The sequence below is a fragment of the Pelecanus crispus genome, unplaced genomic scaffold, assembly GCF_030463565.1.
Source record: "Pelecanus crispus isolate bPelCri1 unplaced genomic scaffold, bPelCri1.pri SCAFFOLD_117, whole genome shotgun sequence".
In the NCBI taxonomy this organism is placed as follows: domain Eukaryota; kingdom Metazoa; phylum Chordata; class Aves; order Pelecaniformes; family Pelecanidae; genus Pelecanus; species Pelecanus crispus.
In genome coordinates this window covers 125001-135000 of record NW_027461251.1, presented here as the reverse complement: position 1 = coordinate 135000, position 10000 = coordinate 125001, and positions in this window count along the sequence as shown.

The following is a 10000-nucleotide window of genomic DNA, read 5'->3' as shown; positions in this document are numbered from 1 at the left end:
TGTCAGCCGCGGGCCGGGCGGGTAGACCTGTCAGCCGCGGGCCGGGCGGGTAGACCTGTCAGCCGGGGCCGGGCGGGTAGACCTGTCAGCCGCGGGCGCGCCGGGTAGACCTGTCAGCCGGGGCCGGGCGGGTAGACCTGTCAGCCGGGGCCGGGCGGGTAGACCTGTCAGCCGCAGCGCAGGCAGCAGCCCAAGTGCCCCGGCCGGGCGGGTAGACCTGTCAGCCGGGGCCCGCCGGGTAGACCTGTCAGCCGGGGCCGGGCGGGTAGACCTGTCAGCCGCGGGCCGGGCGGGTAGACCTGTCAGCCGCGGGCGCGCCGGGTAGACCTGTCAGCCGCGGGCCGGGCGGGTAGACCTGTCAGCCGGGGCCGGGCGGGTAGACCTGTCATCCGGGGCCGGGCGGGTAGACCTGTCAGCCGCGGGCCGGGCGGGTAGACCTGTCATCCGGGGCCGGGCGGGTAGACCTGTCAGCCGCGGGCGCGCCGGGTAGACCTGTCAGCCGGGGCCCGCCGGGTAGACCTGTCCGCCGCGGCCCCGCCGGGTAGACCTGTCCGCCGCGGCCCCGCCCGTTAGACCCGTCAGCCGCGGCGCAGGCAGCAGCCCAAGTGCCCGGAGCACGGGTAGACCTGGCCTCCGTGCCCACAGCGCGGGTAGACGTGGCCTCCCTGCCCGGATCAGGGGTTTGCCTTTGTGTGGTGGAGCAGGGCTGGGGGTTTTTCCTTTTTGGGTTTTTGTTGTTTTTTGCAGGTTTGTTTTTGTTTCTGTTTTTTTTTGTTGTTGTTGTTTTGTTTGTATGTTTGTTCATTTGTGTTGGTGCCCGCGGCCTCCCCCCCCCCCCCCCGCCGTTACTTACTTAACCGTCGGCGTATACCTCGGTTAATCAATTAGCGACAGGCGGTTAGCGTGTCTGCTACGCACTTTACCGCTGGTGGCCTCGCCGCGACGCTAAATAAATAATTACACAACTCATTATAAACTGTGATACCGTTTACGTTTTATTATTTACTATTTACCGATTAATTTCGTAACCGTTAATCGCTTACGAACGATACAGCTAATAGCGCCCCCCCGCACCGCCCCCCCCTCCCCCCCCCCCCCGCAGCCCCCCCCCGGCGCGATTCCCGGGAGGGGCTTCCGCCCCGAGAGGGCCTCTGCAAAGGACGCGGCCGGCCTCCGAGGTCTCGCAGGCCTCCGGAGAAGGTCGGTCGGCCGCCAGGCCCAACGGGCCCTGCCGGCCGCAGGCCGACTTCGCCCGAGCCTCCTCAGAGACGAGGAGCTCCCGTGGCCGACCGGCCCGAGGCCCGGGCCGCGAAGGACCGCACCCGCCTGCGCGGTTCGTCCCCCCCCCGAGGCCGCCGGGCCCGTCTTCGCGGCAGTACTCACCGCTCGAACGCATCCCGCTTGGCGACGCACGCGACCGCCGACGGCCCCCTGTTAGGAGCGCGGCCTACCTGCCGGCCCGCCGTCGGCCTGGGCCGTGAACCCGGTACCTGATCGGGTGCCTCCCGGCGGAAGGCCGCGTCGGGCAGTCGCCGGGCCGCCGTCCCTGCGGGGGCCCGGCCTCCCGGGGCGTCGGGCCGAGCCGCTTTCCGCCGGGGGCCGAAAGCCCCTTCCGCCTTCCGCGCCTTCTCCCGGAGGCCTGGCCGGAGCGGAGAAAAGCAGGGGCCGTCACTGGTTCGCCCCGCACCCTTCTTTCGTGCCCGCGCGCGCGCGCGGCCTACCTGCCGGCCCGCCGTCGGCCTGGGCCGTGAACCCGGTACCTGATCGGGTGCCTCCCGGCGCAGGCCGCGTCGGGCGGTCGCCGGGCCGCCGTCCCTGCGGGGGCCCGGCCTCCCGGGGCGTCGGGCCGAGCCGCTTTCCGCCGGGGGCCGAAAGCCCCTTCCGCCTTCCGCGCCTTCTCCCGGAGGCCTGGCCGGAGCGGAGAAAAGCAGGGGCCGTCACTGGTTCGCCCCGCACCCTTCTTTCGTGCCCGCGCGCGGCCTACCTGCCGGCCCGCCGTCGGCCTGGGCCGTGAACCCGGTACCTGATCGGGTGCCTCCCGGCGCAGGCCGCGTCGGGCGGTCGCCGGGCCGCCGTCCCTGCGGGGGCCCGGCCTCCCGGGGCGTCGGGCCGAGCCGCTTTCCGCCGGGGGCCGAAAGCCCCTTCCGCCTTCCGCGCCTTCTCCCGGAGGCCTGGCCGGAGCGGAGAAAAGCAGGGGCCGTCACTGGTTCGCCCCGCACCCTTCTTTCGTGCCCGCGCGCGCGCGCGGCCTACCTGCCGGCCCGCCGTCGGCCTGGGCCGTGAACCCGGTACCTGATCGGGTGCCTCCCGGCGCAGGCCGCGTCGGGCGGTCGCCGGGCCGCCGTCCCTGCGGGGGCCCGGCCTCCCGGGGCGTCGGGCCGAGCCGCTTTCCGCCGGGGGCCGAAAGCCCCTTCCGCCTTCCGCGCCTTCTCCCGGAGGCCTGGCCGGAGCGGAGAAAAGCAGGGGCCGTCACTGGTTCGCCCCGCACCCTTCTTTCGTGCCCGCGCGCGCGCGCGGCCTACCTGCCGGCCCGCCGTCGGCCTGGGCCGTGAACCCGGTACCTGATCGGGTGCCTCCCGGCGCAGGCCGCGTCGGGCGGTCGCCGGGCCGCCGTCCCTGCGGGGGCCCGGCCTCCCGGGGCGTCGGGCCGAGCCGCTTTCCGCCGGGGGCCGAAAGCCCCTTCCGCCTTCCGCGCCTTCTCCCGGAGGCCTGGCCGGAGCGGAGAAAAGCAGGGGCCGTCACTGGTTCGCCCCGCACCCTTCTTTCGTGCCCGCGCGCGCGCGCGGCCTACCTGCCGGCCCGCCGTCGGCCTGGGCCGTGAACCCGGTACCTGATCGGGTGCCTCCCGGCGCAGGCCGCGTCGGGCGGTCGCCGGGCCGCCGTCCCTGCGGGGGCCCGGCCTCCCGGGGCGTCGGGCCGAGCCGCTTTCCGCCGGGGGCCGAAAGCCCCTTCCGCCTTCCGCGCCTTCTCCCGGAGGCCTGGCCGGAGCGGAGAAAAGCAGGGGCCGTCACTGGTTCGCCCCGCACCCTTCTTTCGTGCCCGCGCGCGCGCGCGGCCTACCTGCCGGCCCGCCGTCGGCCTGGGCCGTGAACCCGGTACCTGATCGGGTGCCTCCCGGCGCAGGCCGCGTCGGGCGGTCGCCGGGCCGCCGTCCCTGCGGGGGCCCGGCCTCCCGGGGCGTCGGGCCGAGCCGCTTTCCGCCGGGGGCCGAAAGCCCCTTCCGCCTTCCGCGCCTTCTCCCGGAGGCCTGGCCGGAGCGGAGAAAAGCCCGGGCCATCACTCCACTCGTTCGCGCTGGACGCTTACTTTTTTGCGCGCTCCCCCCCCCGGCCACGTTACCCGGGAGGGGCTTACCGCCCCGAGAGGGCCTCTCAAAGGACGCGGCCGGCCTCCAAAATCTCGCAGGCTGTCGGCTGCCTGACCTAACGGGCCCTGCGGCCGCAAGCCAACTTCGCCCGAGCCTCCTCAGAGACGAGGAGCTCCCGTGGCCGACCGGCCCGAGGCCCGGGCCGCAAAGGACCGCACCCACCTGCGCGGTTCGTTCCCCCGAGGCCGCCGGGCCCGTCGTCCTCTCGGCAGCACTCACCGCTCAAACGCATCCCGCTGGCGACGCGACTGCCGACGGCCCCTTGTTACGAGTGCGGCCTGCCTCCCCGCCACCCTGGGCCGGGGCCCTGCCGCCCGGCCGCCGGAGCCAACCCTGGGGACCTGGCTCTCTGCGCAGGCCGAGGCACGCGGCTGCTGCTGCTGCTGCTTGCTGCTGCTGCTTGCTGCTGCTGCTTTCCCAGGGACGGGTGCGACCGGCAGCCGAGCCGAGCGTGTTGCCCGCAGAAAGGCATGGGCGCAGGCCAGACGTTGACAGGGCCCGGCCTGTAACAGAGAGGGCGGCGTTAGGGACAGCGTTACAAACCCTTTTCGTTTCTTCCCGCGTGCGCGCGCGCACGCAACCCGAAACGGGACCCCGGCCCGAACGCCCCGTCCCTCCCCGCCCGCCGCCGCATGCACACACCACCATCCCCACACCCCCACACCCCACCCACCCCCCCGACAGCCCCCCGGCCCGAACCCCTCGCCCGCCGCCACACGTGCACGCGCCCAGACACGCGGGCAGCCACGCCCACCCCGCCCGCCGCCGCGCACGCACACCCCGCGCTCCCCCGCCGCGCACACACACGGAGCCCGCCCCCCCCCCCCGCCGCCACGACTCGTGCAGCCCCGCCCCGCCCGCTGCCACACGCGTGTGCACACGCACACACGCAGAACCCGCACTTTCCCGCCGCCGCCCCCCCCCCCCCCGCCCGCCTCGCCTGCCGCCACACGTGCGCAAAGACAGCCCCCCGCCCCAGCCCGCCGACACACCGACCCCCCCCCCCCGCCCCCCTGCCCCCGCCGCCTAGCCGCCGGCAGGTTTGCCGCGCCTGGAAAGGCAGGCGGGAGACTCTAGGACCCGGCGGCGTCCCTGCCGGCTCCGTGCCGGGCGGCAGAGGGGAATCCCGGCGGCGTGCTGCCGAGTCCCTACCCTGCCCTGCCCGTGCTGCTTGCTGCTGCTGCTGCTTGCTGCTGCCGCTTGGTGCTTGCGCGCTCCCCCGCCGCCCCCCCCACCCCCCCACCACGCCCGCCCGCCTCGCCTGCCGCCACACGTGCGCACAGACAGCCCCCCGCCCCAGCCCGCCAACCCGCCCCGCCGCCGCCGCCGCCGAGCCGCCGGCAGGTTTGCCGCGCCGGGAAAGGCAGGCGGGAGACTCTAAGACGCGGCGGCGGCCCTGCCGGCTCCGTGCCGGGCGGCAGAGGGGAATCCCGGCGGCGTGCCGGTCTCTCACCACGGCTGCCGAGTCCCTACCCTGCCCTGCCCGTGCTGCTGGCTGCTGCTTGCTGCTGCTTGCTGCTGCTGCTTGGTGCTTGCGCGCTGCCCCGCCGCCGCCCCCCCCCCCCCCCCCCAACCCCGCCCGCCCGCCCGCCTCGCCTGTCGCCATATGTGCGCGCAGACAGCCCCCCCGCCCTAGCCCGCCGACACACCACCACCACCACCACCCCCCCACCCCCCCCCCCCACACCCCCCCCCCCCCGCCGCCTAGCCGCCGGCAGGTTTGCCGCGCCGGGAAAGGCAGGCGGGAGACTCTAGGACCCGGCGGCGTCCCTGCCGGCTCCGTGCCGGGCGGCAGAGGGGAATCCCGGCGGCGTGCCGGTCTCTCACCGCGGCTGCCGAGTCCCTACCCTGCCCTGCCCGTGCCCCGGCTCCTGCCTGCCTTTCTGCTCGCTCGCCCTGCTGCACGCCTGCCCGCCCCCGCCGCGGGTGGAAAGTGAAACGAAGGCGCGGGGGCGGGGGAAGAAAGGAAGGGGGGAAAAAATCCCCAACCGACCCGAACAGAAACCTTCTCCGATAAGAGGCGGCGCCCCCCCCCGCGCCAGGCTCCCCGCCTGCTCGCCGACCGCTCTCGCCTGCCCTTGCGCCCGCACCCCACCCCACCCCACCCCACCCCTTCCCCTTCCCCTGCCGCCGCCGCCACTGAGCGCGGGACCGTTGCTCCGGCGGGAACCACCGCCCTTTACGCGCGGGCGGGGGAGGCCGGTTGCCAGGTAACGGGGGCCGGCGCGCCTGCGCAGGGCGCGCGGCTGATCAAAAACAACCCCCCGGGGCGCCAGACAGTCTGCGCTCAGCGGGGCAGCACCCACCCGCCCCGGAACGGCAGCGCACGGAGGGAGGGGGAGCGCGCGCGTCGGGGCGGGGCGGGGGGGGTGCTGTCTGTAGGACGGCAGGCACATATTTTAACGTGCTGTGTTTCATAGGAAAAATAAAAAAGTCAAAACGAAATATAGCGATGGCAAGACAAAAAAAAACACGAACCACCACCGCCGCCCCCGCAGCCGCCGCCGCCACCCCCCCCCCCCCCCCCCCCCCCCCCCAACCAGAAAACCAGCCTACAACGCAAAACGAACAAACAAAAGCCGGCGAGTGCCCGGCAACCGCCGGGACCTGGACCCGGCTAGGGGTGCCCGGTTCTGAAGTCTCCTTGGCGGACGCCACGGAGGCGGGGGTGCTGGGGGGGGGGGGGGGGCCGCGGGAGGGGGGGGGGGGGGGGGGCGCAAGCGTGCCTGATTGAGGGTGGCAAGCGACGGCTTTTTAACAAGAAAAGCAAAACAAAAGACAAAGAAAAAAAAAAACAACAACAAAAAGAGTCTGTTACTATTTATTTTTTCTACCAAAAGCAAAAAAAAGGCATTCTGCTGCGAAAACAGTTCATTCAAACTTGCTTCCGAGTTTCCATACCAAAGGGGGGGGGGGGGGGAAGAAAAAAACACAGCCCCAACACCCCCCCACCCCGGCTGGGACCAACCGGGCCTCCCCGTCCAGCCGGCTCCTGGAGCAAGGAGCGACTGCCCGGTCCAGCTGGCTCCTGGAGCGGGGAGCGGCTGCCGGGTCTACCCGGCTCCGGTCCCCGGAGCGGCTGCCAGGTCTACCCGGCTCCGGTCGCGGGAGCGGCTGCCAGGTCTACCCGGCTCCGGTCCCCGAGCCGGCTGCCAGGTCTACCCGGCTCCGGTCCCGGGAGCGGCTGCCAGGTCTACCCGGCTCCGGTCCCCGAGCCGGCTGCCAGGTCAGCCCGGCTCCGGTCCCCGGAGCGGCTGCCAGGTCTACCCGGCTCCGGTCCCGGGAGCGGCTGCCAGGTCTACCCGGCTCCGGTCCCGGGAGCGGCTGCCAGGTCTACCCGGCTCCGGTCCCCGGAGCGGCTGCCAGGTCTACCCGGCTCCGGTCCCGGGAGCGGCTGCCAGGTCTACCCGGCTCCGGTCCCCGAGCCGGCTGCCAGGTCTACCCGGCTCCGGTCCCGGGAGCGGCTGCCAGGTCTACCCGGCTCCGGTCCCCGGAGCGGCTGCCAGGTCTACCCGGCTCCGGTCCCCGAGCCGGCTGCCAGGTCTACCCGGCTCCGGTCCCGGGAGCGGCCGCCAGGTCTACCCGGCTCCGGTCCCCGGAGCGGCCGCCAGGTCGACCCGGCTCCGGTCCCCGGAGCGGCCGCCAGGTCTACCCGGCTCCGGTCCCCGGAGCGGCCGCCAGGTCTACCCGGCTCCGGTCCCGGGAGCGGCCGCCAGGTCGACCCGGCTCCGGTCCCCGGAGCGGCCGCCAGGTCTACCCGGCTCCGGTCCCGGGAGCGGCCGCCAGGTCTACCCGGCTCCGGTCCCCGGAGCGGCCGCCAGGTCTACCCGGCTCCGGTCCCCGGAGCGGCTGCCAGGTCTACCCGGCTCCGGTCCCCGGAGCGGCTGCCAGGTCTACCCGGCTCCGGTCCCCGGAGCGGCTGCCAGGTCTACCCGGCTCCGGTCCGCGAGCCGGCTGCCAGGTCTACCCGGCTCCGGTCCCCGGAGCGGCTGCCAGGTCTACCCGGCTCCGGTCCCCGAGCCGGCTGCCAGGTCTACCCGGCTCCGGTCCCGGGAGCGGCTGCCAGGTCTACCCGGCTCCGGTCGCGGGAGCGGCCGCCAGGTCTACCCGGCTCCGGTCCCCGGAGCGGCTGCCAGGTCTACCCGGCTCCGGTCCCGGGAGCGGCCGCCAGGTCTACCCGGCTCCGGTCCCGGGAGCGGCCGGCAGGTCTACCCGGCTCCGGTCCCCGGAGCGGCTGCCAGGTCTACCCGGCTCCGGTCCCCGGAGCGGCTGCCAGGTCTACCCGGCTCCGGTCCCGGGAGCGGCTGCCAGGTCTACCCGGCTCCGGTCCCCGAGCCGGCTGCCAGGTCTACCCGGCTCCGGTCCCGGGAGCGGCTGCCAGGTGTACACGGCTCCGGTCCCCGGAGCGGCTGCCAGGTCTACCCGACTCCGGTCCCCGGAGCGGCTGCCAGGTCTACCCGGCTCCGGTCCCGGGAGCGGCTGCCAGGTCTACCCGGCTCCGGTCCCCGGAGCGGCTGCCAGGTCGACCCGGCTCCGGTCCCCGAGCCGGCTGCCAGGTCTACCCGGCTCCGGTCCCCGGAGCGGCTGCCAGGTCTACCCGGCTCCGGTCCCCGGAGCGGCTGCCAGGTCTACCCGGCTCCGGTCCCGGGAGCGGCTGCCAGGTCTACCCGGCTCCGGTCCCCGAGCCGGCTGCCAGGTCTACCCGGCTCCGGTCCCCGAGCCGGCTGCCAGGTCTACCCGGCTCCGGTCCCGGGAGCGGCTGCCAGGTCTACCCGGCTCCGGTCCCCGGAGCGGCTGCCAGGTCTACCCGGCTCCGGTCCCCGAGCCGGCTGCCAGGTCTACCCGGCTCCGGTCCCCGGAGCGGCTGCCAGGTCTACCCGGCTCCGGTCCCCGGAGCGGCTGCCAGGTCTACCCGGCTCCGGTCCCGGGAGCGGCTGCCAGGTCTACCCGGCTCCGGTCCCGGGAGCGGCTGCCAGGTCTACCCGGCTCCGGTCCCCGGAGCGGCTGCCAGGTCTACCCGGCTCCGGTCCCCGAGCCGGCTGCCAGGTCTACCCGGCTCCGGTCCCCGGAGCGGCTGCCAGGTCTACCCGGCTCCGGTCCCCGGAGCGGCTGCCAGGTCTACCCGGCTCCGGTCCCCGAGCCGGCTGCCAGGTCTACCCGGCTCCGGTCCCCGAGCCGGCTGCCAGGTCTACCCGGCTCCGGTCCCCGAGCCGGCTGCCAGGTCTACCCGGCTCCGGTCCCCGAGCCGGCTGCCAGGTCTACCCGGCTCCGGTCCCGAGAGCGGCTGCCAGGTCTACCCGGCTCCGGTCCCCGGAGCGGCTGCCAGGTCTACCCGGCTCCGGTCCCGGGAGCGGCTGCCAGGTCTACCCGGCTCCGGTCCCCGGAGCGGCTGCCAGGTCTACCCGGCTCCGGTCCCCGGAGCGGCTGCCAGGTCTACCCGGCTCCGGTCCCCGAGCCGGCTGCCAGGTCTACCCGGCTCCGGTCCCGGGAGCGGCTGCCAGGTCTACCCGGCTCCGGTCCCCGAGCCGGCTGCCAGGTCTACCCGGCTCCGGTCCCGGGAGCGGCTGCCAGGTCTACCCGGCTCCGGTCCCGGGAGCGGCTGCCAGGTCTACCCGGCTCCGGTCCCGGGAGCGGCTGCCAGGTCTACCCGGCTCCGGTCCCCGGAGCGGCTGCCAGGTCTACCCGGCTCCGGTCCCCGGAGCGGCTGCCAGGTCTACCCGGCTCCGGTCCCCGGAGCGGCTGCCAGGTCTACCCGGCTCCGGTCCCGGGAGCGGCTGCCAGGTCTACCCGGCTCCGGTCCCCGAGCCGGCTGCCAGGTCTACCCGGCTCCGGTCCCCGAGCCGGCTGCCAGGTCTACCCGGCTCCGGTCCCGAGAGCGGCTGCCAGGTCTACCCGGCTCCGGTCCCCGGAGCGGCTGCCAGGTCTACCCGGCTCCGGTCCCGGGAGCGGCTGCCAGGTCTACCCGGCTCCGGTCCCGGGAGCGGCTGCCAGGTCTACCCGGCTCCGGTCCCCGGAGCGGCTGCCAGGTCTACCCGGCTCCGGTCCCCGAGCCGGCTGCCAGGTCTACCCGGCTCCGGTCCCCGAGCCGGCTGCCAGGTCTACCCGGCTCCGGTCCCGTGAGCGGCTGCCAGGTCTACCCGGCTCCGGTCCCCGAGCCGGCTGCCAGGTCTACCCGGCTCCGGTCCCGGGAGCGGCTGCCAGGTCTACCCGGCTCCGGTCCCCGGAGCGGCTGCCAGGTCTACCCGGCTCCGGTCCCCGAGCCGGCTGCCAGGTCTACCCGGCTCCGGTCCCCGGAGCGGCTGCCAGGTCTACCCGGCTCCGGTCCCGGGAGCGGCTGCCAGGTCTACCCGGCTCCGGTCCCGGGAGCGGCTGCCAGGTCTACCCGGCTCCGGTCCCCGGAGCGGCTGCCAGGTCTACCCGGCTCCGGTCCCCGAGCCGGCTGCCAGGTCTACCCGGCTCCGGTCCCGGGAGCGGCTGCCAGGTCTACCCGGCTCCGGTCCCGGGAGCGGCTGCCAGGTCTACCCGGCTCCGGTCCCCGAGCCGGCTGCCAGGTCTACCCGGCTCCGGTCCCCGAGCCGGCTGCCAGGTCTACCCGGCTCCGGTCCCCGAGCCGGCTGCCAGGTCTACCCGGCT